The sequence below is a fragment of the Peromyscus eremicus genome, chromosome 6, assembly GCF_949786415.1.
Source record: "Peromyscus eremicus chromosome 6, PerEre_H2_v1, whole genome shotgun sequence".
Taxonomy (NCBI): domain Eukaryota; kingdom Metazoa; phylum Chordata; class Mammalia; order Rodentia; family Cricetidae; genus Peromyscus; species Peromyscus eremicus.
In genome coordinates this window covers 87366316-87384564 of record NC_081421.1, presented here as the reverse complement: position 1 = coordinate 87384564, position 18249 = coordinate 87366316, and the positions used below count along the sequence as shown (strand labels likewise).

At 37.5% G+C, this 18249-nt stretch overlaps 1 non-coding gene across 1 annotated transcript; it reads left to right on the top strand.

Moving 5' to 3' along the window:
- The first annotated feature begins 1770 nt into the window (after positions 1–1770).
- On the top strand, positions 1771–1843 carry Trnak-cuu (transfer RNA lysine (anticodon CUU)). Its single transcript has one exon. It is a non-coding gene; the product is annotated as a tRNA-Lys (tRNA).
- The last annotated feature ends 16406 nt before the right edge of the window (positions 1844–18249 follow it).

Here is an 18249-nt window from a genome sequence, read left to right as displayed (position 1 = left end):
CTCATCACTCCTTAGTAGTCCCATTATCTGTTGACCAAACACAAAACTTTATTGATGTCTAGATTAAAACTATAACACTAGTCTAGGCAATATGAAGGTCTTGAGTTGCATAAAGACAAGTTGAAATGATTTTTGAAAAGGAAAATATCTGGTTGTGGCCTGTACATTTAAGAGTAGAGAGATTACATACAGCCAATCATTGAGAACCTTTTAGTTAACTGAGACTATCTCCTAAAGCATTGTATAGCATTGGGTTAAAAAAAATGGTATGTCAGAAGTGAATTTGTTTCCTCTCAGTTCCCTATCTACTCATCAGTGTTCATTCTAGGATATTGCATTTGATCTTCCTTTGCCTGCTGGCAAAGTTGTTACAAATCTGGTAACATGGTGCTAACATTTGTCAGTGAAGGGTACTGGAGGGATAGTGGAGGAAGAAGAGTTTGTTTATATTGTTGGTCCCAGTGTTGTAGTCTTTCTAGACTTCTTTGGCACACATTATTTCTTCAAGGTCTAGCCATTCTTGAATAGTCAGGTTCTCTAATACTTGGTATCTGCAACATTGGTGGCTTCCCTTACTCAGTGACCAGTAGCTTCTTTTGTCACCCTCTGTGTAGCTTTGTAATAGAATGACCAGTGAATGACCATCCTGTGTATGGTTTCCCCTAGGACTCCAGAGGGCAGCTTTGTAGCTAGTTATTCTTGTATAATATCTCAGCAGTTCTTAGCTGTTCATTGATTGTCATCTAGATCCTCTCTAGTGAGGTCTGTGTCAGGCCTAATGGAGTGGTGCTATTCCTTAGGGGAATTAGCTCAATCCTAAGAGAAAGGTTGTGTTACTCATATTTTTCTTAACTCTGATGAGAAGGAAAAGCCAGCATTTTGAAGGCTCTAAGCACAATAAGTTTTTTTGAAAAGCTCTTTGTAATTAGAAAGTAATAGATTAATATTTTTTTTGAAATCCTTCCTGTGATTGATTGTGGTGATATTTTATTTGTATGTTAATAAATAAAGTTTGCCTGGAGATCAGAGGACATAGCCAGCCATAAACAAAAGTCAGGCAGTGGTAGTACATGCCCTTAATCCGATCACATGTCAAGCAGAGTCTCTGTGTGTTCAAGGACACACTAAGGAACAGCCAAGTGTGGTGACACATGCCTTTAATCCCAGTACCAACAATAGAGACCTGGAGGTCTGTACAGACAGGCAGTGACAAGGAAGAGAGGTAGCTGGGCTAAGAGCCATTGAGAGGGCAGAACAGCAAGGCAATAAAGGCACAGGTAGACAGGAAGAAGCTTTCTCTGGGGAAGCTACAGTGGCGTGGTAGCTAAGGTTAGCTGGTGGCTCTCACTATCTCTCTGATCTCTATGGCCTTCACCCCTGTATTTGGCTCTGTTTTTATTACTTAATAAGACTGTTTAGAAATTTGTTAACAGTTGATAGCAACATAAAAATGCTATTTAATTCTAGTCATTCTCTTATAATCATAAAGGAACACTAACATTGCCATGGAAATCTATCTGGGGTTGCAACACTTGAGTTTTTATCATTAACACATGTCTATACTCACTTACTTCAGGAAATTTTTAAAAATTTAGATTCATTTGTTTTACTTTATGGGCCTAAGTATGTAGCTTGTATGTTTATATGTACAGCACATGCATGCCTAATGTCTGTGAAGGTCAGAAGAAGGCATCAGATACCCTGGAACTGGAGTTACAGATGGCTGTGAGTCACCATGTGGGTGCTGAAAACTGAAATTTCAAAGAGGGAGCCCGGCTAGCTCAGTCGGTAGAGCATGAGACTCTTAATCTCAGGGTCGTGGGTTCGTGTCCCACATTGGGCACCGGATATTGGTGAAATTATTAAGGTCACTCCACGTAGTTAAAAGGAGATTTATTTAATGGCGTAACTTACAAATGAAGGGATAGGTAGGTCGCGGGGGATAGGTAGGTCGCGGGGTCTGGGGAAGGTGTATCGCAGTCCAGCGGTGTTCTCTGGAGCTCTGCTTGGCCCACCTCCACCGTCCAGGGTCCCGGACCAAGCGCGCCCACCGATCCAGATCTCAGGTCTCCAGGCGCCTCCCTTGGCCCCGCCTTGTAGGCGTGACAGTTGCCGAAGTCTCAATGGGGGTTGGAACTTCCAGATCAAAGCTGGAATGGCTACCCACTACATCTTCTGATAGAACATTAATCAAACTTATGGCTAAGCCATCTCCCCAGTCCCTATTTTTAGGAATTTCACCTGCTGTATTCCATAGACTTGATGGTATTTAGACTTTAAGGTTTTGGAAAAAAGAGATTTCTGGGTTGACTTCATTTTCTTCAAGAACTTGCTCTTAAATACCTATTTTTTTTTGCATGAAATCTGCATAGCTAAGATTTAGGTAAAGGGATAAACAGTAGTGTTTAATGAAAATATTAAAGTATTTGTCAAGGGATGGGTGGGTAGCTAGCTGACAAAGATGAATGTTATTCTTCTTTGCTATTTTAATGACTAAAAGCACTCAGAAAGTAAATGAATGAATTTAACACCATTATGCCTTCATCAAGAAATAAAACATAGGCAAAGGCATTATGTATTATCAAATTTCTAGTTAGCTTGTGTTTATTATTTGTCAAGATACTTACAATAGTTCTAATATAAGTAACACTCCCTGCCATACCCCCGGTCTTTGAAAAGAATATGGATGAACCTCAGAACTCTGGAAACTTTAAAGAATGCTTCAATAGATTTACAAGATCAGCAATTAATGTAGGATTTGAGAACACTTATCCTTGGGTTGTTGGGTTTGAACAGAAAATGTTGGTCCTCTTACTACTTGGCATTAAGGTTCATGTCTTTCTTTTTGAGGCTTCTCTCCACAGATCTATATCTAAACATATTTAGAATGGAGTTCTGATTTTTCCAAGTTATTATTGTTAGATTTAAGAACTTAGTATCTTAAAAATATTATGTGTTTAGCATCTACAGACTTTCCCTCTGTGGCAATTTAAGACTGATCATTTTCTTCTAGCCCTTATGTGAAAAGATCTGAGAGTAGATAGCGGAAATGTTTTCATTGAATATTCATGTTTGGAGACTAGAAGACCAAACATGTTCAGAAAGAGCTGCACTGCGGGGGGAGAAAAAAGGATTCTTGGTGAAAACTGAGCTTGTAATATGTGTCTATGCTTGAAAATTGAATAGTAGAACTGAATAGTTCTTGCTTCTCTTAAGATTAGAAAATATAGTTGCCTTAATTACATCAATATTTCATGGGAGGGCCACTGTGACTTTTATAGACATATAACCAGTTTCTTTTGGTTACAGGATGGATTTGAAATGAAGAAATATAAGCTACTTACAAAGCAGTCTTACTTAGTCATAAACCAGAGGATGCCTTATTTTAAAAGTAAGCATCTTAAGTAAGCATCTTAAATTTGATAGTTTCTCTTTAAAAGTTATATTGAAATGGTACACACACACACACACACACACACACACACACACACATTTTACTTTCAAATTATAAATAATGTCTCGAGACAGTCTCATGCAGCCTAGGCTGGCCTCAAACTCAATCTGAAGATGATTGTGATGGCCAATCTTGGTTGTCAATTTAACTACCTCTGGAATCAATTAAAACCTAAGCAGATGGTCACATCTATGAATGATTTATATGATCAGATCATTTGAGGTGGGAAGACCCACCCTAAACTCGGGCCATATCTTTTGGTGGCAGTCCACATAAAAGGACATAGAAGAAGGAAACCGGCTTTTTTTTTTTTTTTTTTTTTACCTGCTTGGGCCCGGGTTTAGGGTCATAAGACTTCCATGTGAGCAGAAGTGGGGTGTGTCACCCCCAGACTGAAACAAAGAGAAATGTCCCATTCTCTTTCACTCATGATGACAGCCTTGGCCTCAAGTAACTCTTTCACCTGGGTATTGATAAACTATACAGAGAGACTCCAGTTGCATCCAACTCAGTGTGAACAGGTTTGCAACCTAAGCACTGAAACTTCCCAACTGAAATTTATCACAATAAAATCTGTCCTATACATGCATTAGTCCACATCAACATTTTAAAAAAAAACACACACACAAGCATCAGAAAAAGCACTGAAATTACTGGTTCCAAATATATAAATCTACCATTCTATTTTACTTCATATATGTTATACACATCCATAGTTAATTAAAAGTAAAAATATTTATCAGATGCTTTCAGTTCAAATTGCAACAACTCTTAATAATACTAAGTACTATCTATAAGAGAATAGGAGGGGGTTTATCCATATGTGTTTGATGGGATCATAAACCAGTAGGGCTTTTTATAAAAGCAATATAGCAACATCCACCACAATTTTAAGTTTATATATCAGCAATTATATTTCTGGAGTATCTTCAGAAATAGTAATACAAGTGTGCTCATAAAATTAATCATAGAATAATATGAAATTAGAAATAACATAAATATCAGTAGAAAAACTCAGTGTATGGGATATAATGAAGTATGTTTTTTTAAGCAAATGTGTGTTGATGTGCAAGGATGTCCACATGTGCTCTGCAAAAGAGACATGTGATAATATATTTAGCATGGTTTTCTATTTATATAACTAATAAAGAGAATCTGAATGTATGAATGAGTCAGTACTTCTGGAAGTGGGGCCAGATAATATGTGTGTATGTGCTTACTATTCTTTCTATATTTATTTTTCTAGGAATAGAAAAAAAGGTTCATTTGCTCAGTCAGTTTCTTTGCCCTATTTGGTTATCTAAAATCTAAATATTGAAGAAAGAGAAATTCTTCATGAAACTAAGTCATTAACATAATAGAGGCCCAAACTACAAGAAAAGGTATGTGATTGGTATGGGATGAATTTGGTAGAGAACTTGGCAGAGTTCAAAGTGGGGAAAGAGCTCGTCTTTAAAGCCTTGCCATTGACAAAGCATGAGTTATACTGAAAAAGAAATTGGAGAAATAAAATTTGGAAAGATGAATTGAAAATATTCTTTCCTTTGAACATTTTCTACTACAATGAGATTTATATTATTTTCTCTTATTTCATTGACATCTACACTGCTTCTTCTTATATGATTAAATCATGGGACAATTTAATATATAAGAAGGATAATAAGTATATTTTTTGAACAAATATAGGATCATGTGCAAACAGATAAACTAACATAAAAACACATATTTATATGTTTTCTTCAGAAAATTGTATTGAAGTTTACAAATCAAACTGTTAACAGTAGTTTTCTCTTCAAAGTCAGAATGAAAAGGTGATTTTTAAAATATAAACATATAGCAAAGGACGTATCTCATTTGGAAAAGTGATTGTCTAGCATGCACAAAGCCTGGAGTCTTTCCCCAACACTGTATAAACTGGGTATGGTGGTGTATATCCAGTACCAGAAGTTCAAGGTCATTGTGTTTAAACAGGGCACTAAAGGAACAGAACTGATAGAATGCATATACATATATATGTGTATGCATATGTATACATGTGTGTATATATGCATGTGTGTGTGTGCCTATACATATGGGATTTACTAGAGTGGCTTATAGGCTATGGACTGGCTAGTCCAACAATGGCTGTTGGAAAGACCAGGAACTACCAGGAACTAGTAGCTGTTGAGTCCTTGAAGCTGAATGTCTCAGAAGTCCCAATCTAGTGTGAGAGTTCTAGAAGATTCCTGGAGAGCTGTTGCTCTTCAGTCTATGTAGAAATGCCACAGAAGTAGATTCTAATATGAGGGAATGGAAAGAATGCTGAGCAACAGGAGAGATGAACTTGATGGCCAGAGTAAAAGCAAGCAGGTAAAAAAAAAAAGCCGGTGTCCTTCTTCCATGTCCTTTTATGTGGACTGCTTTTTCTGATGCTTGTTTTTTTTTTTTTTTTTTTTTTTTTTTTTTTTTTTTTTTTTTTTTAAATGTTGATATGGACTAATGCATGTATAGGACAGATTTTATTGTAATAAATTTCAGTTGGGAAGTTTCAGTGCTTCGGTTGCAAACCTGTTCACACTGAGTTGGATGCAACTGAGGTCTCTGTATAGTTTATCAATACCCAGGTGAAAGAGTTACTTGAGGCCAAGGCTGTCATCACGAGTGAAAGAGAATGGGACATTTCTCTTTGTTTCAGTCTGGGGGTGACACATCCCTCTTCTGCTCACATGGAAGTCTTATGACCCTGCCCATTCCCAAGTATTCTGGGAAACATAGCAGAATATTTGATGAATATCAGTATGTTTGCCACAAAACACCAGGCTGTTTTTCTTTTGCTCAATTAACTCAACTATGGAATTTAAAATATCTCTCATGATGTGGTCACAATTTAATATTTATATCTTTTAAATCCTGGTTATTTCCCATTTCCATTGTAATTTTAGTTTATGAGAGGTATTTCCTTTCATGTTCTTTATTTCTAAAATACATTTCCTCCTGTTATGAATCTTCTTATTAAGTAGAAGATAGCGATTTTAATTTCAGCCTAAACTGAAATTATGCAGGGTTGATTTCATTCCATCTAGGCCATGAATTCTTCTTACTGAGAAATAGATAAACTTGCCCCATCACCCAAAAAATGGATAGAAAAAATGAAAAGTGGATCTCCACTTGCGCTAAAACTGTTAGCCACTGAGAGAATTTTGGACAGCTTTTCTCTGCTCTCTACTTTTTTCAGCTTATAGCTATGTAGAGGTTCTCCAAATATGCATAAGCCTACATTCAGTAGTTCAAATTATAGGAAGGCTAGACAGTGTCATTGATGATCTGAAACTTGAAAAAGAAGTTCCAAAAATATTCAAAGTACTGTCCTAGGAAATGTCTTACATTCCTCTAGACCCTCTGGGATCTTTTATGTCATGAAAAAAAATCCATGAAATAAATAGAATAAGGTAACTTGTTTCAAACCTCCACATCTACTTGCTGTGGATATCGCTCTGTATAAATAAAATTCTGATTGACCAGTAGCCAGGGAGGAAGTATAGGCAGGACAAGCAGAGAAGAGAATTCTGGGAACAGAAAAGCTGAGTCAGGAGACACTGCCAGCCACTGCCATGAGTACCAACACACAAGGTACCGGTAAGCCACGAGCTACATGGCAGCTTGTCAGGAGCCAAGTAGCCTAACTGATTCTCATGGGAAAAAGCTGTGTACCCAACCTTCCGTTAACAGTTTCAATAGCAACCATTTTTCAACAAGACCACAGTATGTACCTTTTGATCCACTCCCTGAAACATAATGGTTTGCTGTATGGTCCGTTGATCAGGCCCTGGAACAAAGAGACCTTTTCCTGAACCCTACCTTACCCTAACTTCCTCCTAGTAACTTTCCATACCCCTATCTACTTCTCCTAGCTCCTAGCATATATAAGCCTGACTCCCCTTGCAATAAACGAGACCTTGACGCAACTCAGACTGACTTTCTCTTCCTTTACGCGCCTGGTCTCCTTTCTCTCTCGCCCCCATTGATCTTTCAGGAGGTGCCTCCTCGGGTCTCATCAAATAACCTGGCCCGCGGGACGGGGCAGCAGCTTATAGACTAATAGAAATGAGTTAATTTAAGATATAAGAACTAGATAACAAGAAGCCTGCTGCTGCTGTACAGTAAGGGTCTAAGCGGCTGCAGGACTTGTGAGTGAGAGAGATTTGTCCTAACTGTGGGCCAGGCAGGACTGGAGAAAACTCTAGCTACATCTACTTTTGCAGATTTTTTGATTGTAGTTAATATCTTTTCATTTAGTTTAATTTAAGTGGTCTTTTTCCTGTATTATGTGTAGATTACTAACTTTGATTATTATACATGTTAGTGATTTCTGTTTGTCAGCATCCAATTGTATAGTTCTTAAGCCTTAAATGCTGGGGGGATTCACTGTCCCATCAAATGCTCCAATAAATGTTCTCATTAAAATAATAAGGCAATCTAAACTTATTTGTGTTGGAATGAGTAGCATGATGAGGTCTTCAATAGCTAAACAGGCTGTTTACCGGTGCAGAGCTGGGTTAATGATTTGTACAGACAATTTCTATCCATCTTAAGAGAAAGAATGATCTAAAGGAAGACTATACTAGTTTTCTATGGCTGTGTAACAATCATACCGTGGATTTCTGTGCCTTAACAAATAATCACTGGTTATCTCAGTGTTTCTGTGGCTACATAACCTAGGAATGACTAATCTCAGATTTTTACTTGAGTCTCATATTATAATCAAAGTTTTGCCTGAATCTTCAAACTTATCAGAGGCTTGACTGTAGAAGGATCCTGTACTGTATGCACAACGTAGATGTCAGTGCTTTGTTGTTACACAAAGAGCTCAGTTCTTATGGCTAGGAGCTACAATTATCAGTCTTCTTTTGTACATCCAGCAAGGAATAAAAATCTCGAAAGAGTGACAGTGTAATCTTATTTATCATAGTCACCTATATCCCATCACTTTTGCAATATTCAGTTGCTTAGGAATAAGTCATGCATCATATCCATACTCCAGGGGTGAGAATTATACAGGGTACAAATATCCGAAGGAAGAACCAGGAGTTATGGAGTTTGTCCCACCCTAAGGCCTGAAAATTAAAACTGTCCAATAATTACCTACTCCTTTGTCACTTGTATTGTGACCAAGAATATTTCTTGCCAATTTGTTAAGCCATAATGAAACTAAGAATATTTTTATACCTGTCCTATATAAAACCAAAAGTTAACCATTTGCTGAAGGAAATATTAGGTCCTAATATTCAAGACTCTGAGCCAACTGCAATAGCTTATTTCTCAGGGCCAGCATCTTGCATTTTATAACTCTAAGAGCCCATTTTTCCTTCTTATTCATCTGGAACTATTATACCACAAATTCCTTCTCCCATTAATCTATTTTTGCTTTTAAAGAATTGCTTTTAAATCACTAAGTGTAATAGTAATGACCAGAGTGGCAAGATATACCTGTGGTGCAACAGTAACATGGATGTTATGGGGATAACTAACTGCTTCCTGATTGTAGTGGCCTGTTCCACAGTAGGTACATTGTTTGGTAAAGCAAATCTCACTAAGAACCCATGATTAGGGAGCTCATATTACTTGGGTGAACCTACTACTATTACCTTGATAAACAGACTTTGTAAAATCAAACTCTTTGTAAAACTGTTTCTCTGTACCCACAGGTTAGTGGAACTCTCAGGCCTTATAAGAAAACTTTCTTTGTGAAGCAAATGGCGTGAAAATTAAATATAGACATTCACAACTGTTCAAAGTGCAGAGAAGTGTTTGTGGAGTGCATCGCCACGGATGGGACATCAATAGCACAACTCATCTCCTTAAGGTTTAGGGATCATTGCAGGAAAGAGTACAGAAAGACTATAAGAGCCAGAAGTTGATAAGGACTGAAGTGAAGCATTGTCTTCTGGACTTGACAGGACCACAGCACTCATGACCATCTGTGATTGCTTGCACAAGGCTTGGAAAAGATCATACATTCCCGTAAACATTCCAGCTTGGAGAGGGAAAAACTCATGAGCTCCCACCCCTAGATCAAGAGCTTTTGGCACTTCATAGGTCCTGGGAAGGGAAAGATAGTTTCTTTAAGGATGTGGCTCCTGGTGGATCAACCACTCTGTCATGGATAGTCCAATAGCTGTGATTACATGGACAACACAAATTGGACTCTGGTTATTTTTAAAAGAAGAGGACTTGAAGTTGAGAAGAGAGATATGAGTAGAGTTATGAAGAGGAGTGAAGGGTGAATATGATTAATAATACATGTATGAAATTCCCAAAGATTTAATAAAAATATCATACTAAGTGTAGGACTGAAAGTGTAGAACTGGTGATACAGTTTGGTGGTAGGGTGCATGCTTATCATTTTAATTTTAGAGTTCATATCAGTCCCGCAGGAAAATACACATCTGAGGATCTAAAATATGGTAACCATTCTCCGTGACTTCTCCTCTACAACTACAATTCTGTCAAGGTGTGATGTACCTTACTGCACAAGACTAATAAAGCTATCTTTGACCATCTGGATGTTGTGCTTCTCCTTTTGAGGGTCAATAATCATCACTACAACCTTATGAGTTTAGGTGACAGGGTGGCATGCTTCCCTTTGGTTGCAGTACAGGGGCTAATTTCAACTGATTTGGTTTAATCACATTTGATCAAAGATAAAGCCCCTTCAGCTTACCTTAGCATCCAGGTGGGCCATGTATGCTACATTCTGTTTGATAAAGACAGTTTATGAATATTCTGAGGTGGGTGAGTTGTCCTTATGCAATAGGATTTGGAGTAATGTCTTAGCATTCCTCCACATTGTCTGATAGACAGGGATTGAGTCCTTCGTGGATGGTAATGAGAACTACTTAACTCCCATACAGCTTCAAAGATGAAGGCAAGCTTCAGCTCACCCCAGTGTTGTGGGATATTTGTACACTGTGTGAAGAAGTATTGCTGTGATTGTTGTAATAAAAAGCAGAATGGCCAACAGCTAGGCAGGAGAGACAGGCAGGACTTCTGGGCAGAGAGGGGAAGAGGAGATGAATCTAGGCACAGAGAATGGAATTGAGGTAAAAGCCACATGGTAGAACATAGATTAACAGAAATGGGCTAATTTAAGTTATAAGAGCCAGTTGAAAACAAGCCTAAGCTAAAGGCCAAGCTTTCATAATTAATAATACGTCTTTATGTCGTTATTTGTGTGCTGGTGGTCTAAAGAAAAATCCGACTACACCCCAGTTGTCATATGATCTTTCATTCCTTTTACTTTGAGTAACTGCCTACTTCCCTTCCTGCTGCTTGCTGTCCTAGGATAGCAAAAGGAGACATCGTGATCTTTCCATCTCCAAGTGGCAGTTGTTTTGAATATTTGGGGATGTGTAGCATATGCTTCTGATTGTGTGAGTAACTCTAGACAAGCTGTACATACTAGGATGGAGAGAGGGGAGAAGAGGAGACATACACAGGAATACCAGAGAGGGTTGTGCCACCATATCCCCCTCTCTATTCTAGTATCTCTTTACTGAAATCACATTAGTTAAATAAATATTTTTTTCCTCTAGATTTATACTTGAAGAAAAAAATTGAAACGACCTTAAAAAAAACTTTATTTTCATCTTGCGGTGTGTGTGTGTGTGTGTGTGTGTGTGTGTGTGTGTGTGTGTGTGTGTATGTGTGTGTGTGTGTGTGTGTGTGTGTGTGCGTGTGTTTGTGCGTGAGCGCACATGCATGTCAGGGCATAATTTTGGAGGTCAGAGGACAACCTGTGAAAGTTAGTTTTTCCTTCCACACTGTTGGTTCAGAGGCTCTAACCTGGGTCCCCAGAGATCTTTATCTGCAAAGGTCTTTTCCAATCCTAAACAGCCCTTTTATATTACAAAGGTTACTTACAGAAAAAGTTTGAAACTGGTGCAAAGTTCTCATACCTACTACCTCTGATTTCCCTTAAAAATATTAATTAAAATCTATGGTTAATTCAGATTTTCTTACCTTTTACCAAGTGTTCTCTATATCAGGATCTCACGATTTCATATCACACTTAATTATTATGTTTCAGTTACCTTTTGACTGAGGCAGTTTGTAAGGCTTTTTTACTGTTTTTGATAACCTTGAGAGCTCGGAGAAGGACTGGTTAGGCATTTAGTAGACTATCTGTGACTAGAGATTTGTTTGATGTTCTCCTGCTTTCTAGAAAGGTGATAGAGAGTATGACATGACAGATGGCCACAGAGATAAAATGCCATCACTGTCACTGGCTGCCTGCCATGCCTGTGTTTCTTAGGTTTCTCAACTCTGAAGTTATTCTGGTCCCTCAACTTTCACGTTTCCAAACTGTGCTCTTTGGAAGGAAGAAAGCACACACAAGCCCATCTCAGAATGAGCTGTTATGCTACATCTCCTTGAAGTGTGTAGTATATGTCTTTGTCTTTTTTCCCCACCATTTGTTTATATTAGTATGATGGGAATGATACATTGGGGTATCATGATTTATTTTCTTGCCCCACTTGCTTTTATTTTCTGTATTGGAAACTCTTTCACTTGGCCCTTGTGTCCCTCTGACATACCTCCAGTTTTTAAAAGCATTTCTTAATTTTCTGGCACTATAAACCATAAGATGCTCCAGGACCATTTTATATACTTACTGTATTTTCTTTGTAATTTAAAACTAAAAAGGATGTTGAATAAGAAAGAGCCAGAAGCATCCGTTTTATTTCAGCAAAGCTATTTGGTTCAATACATGAATTCTGGTAGATTTTTTCCTTACAGGTCCTTTGTTTAAGCATTGGGAAACAAAGTCCTTGGCAACTTCATAAGAAAATATGGTAAATCATGAAGTAGAACTTTCGAATTTAGAAACTCTGATGAATCTAATAAATCTAAGAATCTTTTTTTTGTTGAGCTACTGACAAAATCTATCAGTAGATTCTAGCTTCTAATGTTTAATCCACTGTGGATTATTCACAGACTTGTCCCCTGTAACTAAAGACAGAAGACAGTAGGGTTTTCTTTTTTATTGTTAGTTTGTTTGTTTCCCATGTATGGTGGGCCTTTTTGCCTTTGAGTGGGTGGTTTGCTGGGAGAGATGGCTTCTGCTTCTGCTTTGGTGACATAAGAAGAAAGCATACAAGACAAGCCTGGGTGATTCTACAGTTTGTAGTAACATAAAATAGGGAAATTTTTAAGAGAACAGCGACCCAGCAGGCAGAAGTGATCAGAGCAAATGTCTGTAGATTATGTGTTTATAAAGGTGATGTCGGTTGTGGTCACAGTGATTTGAAGTAATTGTATAATGATAATGTTCCTCTAGGGTAAAAGCAGGGGAGAGAGAATATAAAAAGAAAAAAAGGTGGTTTTATTGTTCCCTCAGCTGCATTTATTAAATATGTTACTACGTCTAGCCAAATGCTAGAGGAAGGAAACTAGGTTCTACTTATTTAAAAAATATTATTGTGTGTATGTGTTTGTGTAAGGTGTGTGTGTGTGTGTGTGTGTGTATGTGTGTATGTGTGTGTGTGTGAAGGATCACAGTGCCCTGATCATAGGACAACCTTTGGGAGTTGTTTCTGCCTTCTATTTGGGGTTCTGGAAATTGAATCCAGGGACTTCACTTGCCGAGCTGTCTTGTCATCCCAGGTTTACTTCTTGAACTAAATAGAGTCATAGAACTTCTGTGATGTGTTTAACAATTATTCATATTACAGTATTGATAGCCTGGTGTCCTATTTAATTTTCTTGTCTTTGAATAAACCAAATTTTGAAACTGAGCGTTTCCTAGGGAAGATTCAAAAGAAAGTTTTGTGAAAGTACCAAATATTTTTAGCTTTGGGCATCTCATTCAAGTCCTCCAGTGCAGGCCTTGTTTATATATCATAAAACAGAATGGAGATGTAATAATTCTTTTGATAATTAACCAATGTAGTGACATGAATTTTAGTAGACTTTTATGTAGATAATTTACTATCTTTATGATGTTAGTAAAGCAAAGTCTAAGTTTTAGTCATTTTTCTTCTTTAGCAAGGTTCTTTTATTCCTCCCTAGAATCATTTTTAAATAAATAAATCCCTATTATGAACATGACATGATTAATAATGGTGTTTACAAAGGACTTTTAGTTTACCAAGCATTTTTATATAAATTATCTCAACACAAGCATCCTGGATATCTGCATCCAGTAAATGAAAAGGACAGCTTCCTTTTACAGAATTTCTGGTAGTAGTTTAACAGAAAAACTCTGTAATTCAAGTCTAAGTAACCATGGTGTCTCTGTCAGGCTGCTTCAGAGAAATGGCATTAGTAGGATGTATACACATCTATTGATGTTAAACAAATAATATGTTACTAGTTATTGATAGTGGGTTGATACACACATATTACCTTATATATTTGTTATAAAAGTTGCCTTACATAATTGAGGCTAAGAAATCTAGGCGCAAGGATGCCAATGGTATTAAGTTCTAATCCAAACCCAAGTCTGAAGGCAAGAGCCCAACATCCCTACTTGAAAAATCATCAGAGAGGAAGAATCCTGTTTCTTTTAGCCTATTATTTACTCAGCCTCTTTTGTTCAGGCCTTTCACAGATTGACTGACACCCACATGCAGTGGGGAGAGTAATCTCTACTAATTCTGCTGCTTCAAATGTTGATATCTTAATGAAATATCACAGATGTTTCCACAATAATATTTAACTGGATTCATGAGCACTCTGTGGCTCTGTTTCATTCTTACTGGAAATTAACCATTATGAAGCATGCTGTTTCATACTTGTGCTCTTTTGAGGGGCCAGTTAACATTAAATCTTAAGAGTATTAGGATAGAATGAAGCATTGTCATTTGGAAGAAGATAAACTCACTGAGAGTCAACAACAGACACTCCCACTTTGTTTGAAGAATGGCAATGTCACCCTTTTCATTGTAGCTCAGGCCTTGTACATTGTAGATAGAGGTTATATCAATGAAGCCGGCTGAAATTTGGTCACAATGACATAAAGTTATGGACAATGTCTCCCTATTTCTTTCCAAGGAACTGTGGCTATTAGATAGCATCTAAAGAATCTGTGTGATAGGTATAATTGTGTCAATGTGTCCCATGATAATTTGTCTTGCAATGAGGATGAATGATTTTAATCTATACAATTGCTAATAATGATGTTATTTTATATTACCTGAAACTGAGCCATAATAGATTAGTATCAGACAGGTTCAATCTTTTTTTTCAGGTCAGTAAATCTCCATAAGGAGCTCATTGTACTTTATTAATTGTGACTGCATACCTCCAGTATTCTACAAAGTACCCTAGGGTGTCATACATATCTCTCTTCTCACTTTGGTTTCACCAGGTCGATGGAGGTTATTGCTTGATTTCAACCTTAGTATTCTGACTAGTTGCTGCCCATATTTTATATGTTAACTATTTTGAGAGTCACTCCCGAATCAAATATTTTTAGAATAAAATAAAGCTGAACAAATCTCTATTTCCATTTTTAATGGTGGTCTTTATAATTTCCAAGGTTTCTTGGGAAAATGTAAAATATATTGGAGAAAACTCTCATACCAACTCACAAAAGGACAAAAACAAATTACTTCTTCATTTATGGGGCTATTTCCCTAGACTCTAAACAGTTCTCTAGTGGACACCAATTGAGTATGCCATTATTTAAATTAATCCTGACCCTCCAGACTCCTCAGATTAAAATAGCACTACACTCTCTAGTTTTCACAGGAAACAGTAGATTCCATTGCCAAGAAATCAAAATTCAGTTACATATTTGCAACTAACATAACTTAGAAATTAAGAAATTTAATTCATGAAGGTTAATTGACTATGAGGCTCCATCCATAGCTGAGGAACTATTGGCAGTTAAGGACTGTTGGATGAGGGACAGTTACAGTTTTAGGATCAAGTAGACACTGGTCAATTGCGTATGCCCCATTGATGACCTCATACTAGTGAGTATAGGGGCAGCACTAATACGATTAAGTGGGTTATTAAAATGAAGAATATTTGAAATTGGGAAGGAGATGTGTTGGGGGATCCTAGGGTGAGCTAGAAGGAGTGAGTTGGGGGAAGATATGATCAAGATATATTGTATACAGGTATAAAATCTCAAAATAAATAAAATGACAACAAAGAAATATTCTACACCAGTTTTTATATCATCAGAAAATAGCAAAGAATTCATGTACATAAGAATTCATATTTCTAATTCCTAAACCCTCCATTCTCCATGCCTATAGCATGTAAGTTAAAGAATTATTTAAGTTTATTAATTATTTCAGTTCAGTACAAACATGAGTTTAACATAATGTTACTGACGTGTTTCTCCAGGATAATATATATATATATATATATATATATATATATATATATATATATTTATATTTATATTCTATATATATATATAATATAAAGAATTGGATGTAATATGAAGATAAAAGGTCCAAGTAGCTATAGTAATGCCTGGATATTGAGGATGGGGCTGTATGTGCCTGCTGAGCATGCATAGTAGGGTCAGTACACAGGAAATTAATTAAGCACAGCATATGTTGAGTATCTAGCAACCTGAAAATGTATGAAATAAAACATCAGGGAAATAACATGGAAATAATTATTTAGACAAACAAATCCAGTGACTTCAGCCTGTCTGTCAGCTCTTCCCCATGTATATCGTGCTTTTTTATTTCCCTTTGCTCAAATGTATTCAGACGCCAAGTGCTTGGATATAATGTAGAGAGTTAAAATAGATAAGTGCCTGAATTCTCAAAGTGCTTTGCATTTGTCAGTTTAAAAGGAAACCAAGTATAACTGGATTTCAGCATGTAGAAGAATGCAAATAGATTCGTATCTATCACCCTGTACAAACTTCAAGTTCAAGTGGATCAAAGACCTCAACATAAATCCAGTTACACTGAACCAGACAGAAAAGAAAGTGGGAAATAGCCTTGAACGCATTGGCACAAGAGACAACTTCATGAACAGAACACCAATAGGGCAGGCATTAAGATGGACAATTAATAAATGGAGCCTCATGAAACTGAAAAGCTTCTGTAAGGCAAAGGACATCGTCAAAAGAACAAAAAGGCAGCCTACAGAGTGGGAAAAGATCTTCACTGATCCCACATCTGACAGAGGGCTGATTCACAAAGTATATAAAAAACGCAAGAAACCAGACATCAAAAACCAAATAATTCAATTAAAAATGAGGTACAGATCTAAACAGAATTCTCAACAGAAAAATGTCAAATGGCTGAGAAACACTTGAAGAAATGTTCAACATTCTTAGCCATCAGGGAAATGTAAATCAAAATGACTCTGAGATAACATCTTACACCTTTCAGAATGGCTATGATCAAAAACACAAATGACAGTTTATGCTGGAGAGGATGTAGAGCAAGGGGAACACTCCTCCATCATTGGTGGGAGTGTAAACTTGTACAGGCACTTTGGAAATCAATATGGCAGTTTCTCTGAAAATTGGGAAATCCATCTACCTCAAGACCCAATGATACCACTCTTGGGCATATATCTAAAGGGTTCTCAGTAATACCACAAGGAAACTTGTTCAACTTTGTTCATAGCAGCTTTATTCATAATAGCCAGAACCTGGAAACAACATAGATGTCCCTCAATCAAAGAATGGATAAAGAAAATGTGGTACATTTACACAATGGAGTATTACTTAGCTGTTAAAAATGACATCATGAAATTTTCAGGCAAATGTGTAGAACTAGAAAAAAAAATCATCCCAAGTGAGGAAACTTAGACTCAGAAAGACAAACATGGTATGTACTCACTTATAAGTGAATAGCCACTGTAAAGTAAAGGATAACCATGCTACAATCCACAGACTAAGAGAAGCTAGGTAACAAGGTGGGCTCAAGGGGGGATGCTCAGAACTCCCTGGGAAGGGGAAATAGAAGAGATTTTTGTGGGTAGACTGGGGGCGAATAGAGGATAGGAACATGAGGGATCAGGTAGGGGGATAGAGGTGGAGATTACTGAAAGAGATGACTGAGGGGGGCATTTTGGGGTGAGGTAGAAACCTGATGCAGAGGAAACTCCCAAGAATCTGCAAGGATGTCCCCAGCTAAGATGGCTAGTAATGGTAGATGCGTAGCCTGAACTGATTCTTTCCTGTGATCAGGCAAGGCTTCCAGTGGAAGGTTTGGGACATCAACCCAGCCACATAATCTTTGACCTATAGTCTATTCTGCCTATGGGATGTGCTGGGTTATGGGTGGCACAGAAATTGTGGGCATGCTAACCAGTGACTGGTCCAGCCTGAAACCCATGCTATGAGAGTGAGCCCACTCCTGACATTGCCTGGAGTGCCAGGATCCAGAGGCTGGATGGCCCAGAGACCTAGAATAGAACCAAACGTGACTGGAAAAAATGAGAATGTAATGAGTCTAATGATTCTGCTATACTCATAGATTTATGTCTACCTTAATTGTCATCAGAGAGGCTTCATCCAGCAATTGATGGAAACAGATGCAAAGACACACAGGCAAACATTAGGCCAAGCTCAGGTAATCCTACTGAAGAGAGGTGGGAAGAATTGTAGGAACCAGAGGGGTCAAGGACGTCATAAGGAAACCCACAGAATCAACTAACCTGGGTTCACAGGAGCTTAGAGAGACAATAGAAAACTAGGGAGCCGGCATGGAACTGACCTAGGCCCTCTGCATATATGTTAAGTTGTGTAGCTTGGTCTACTTGTGGGACTCCAAACAGTGGGAGCAAGGGCTGTCTCTGATTCTTTTTCTGGCTTTTGGGACCCTATTCCT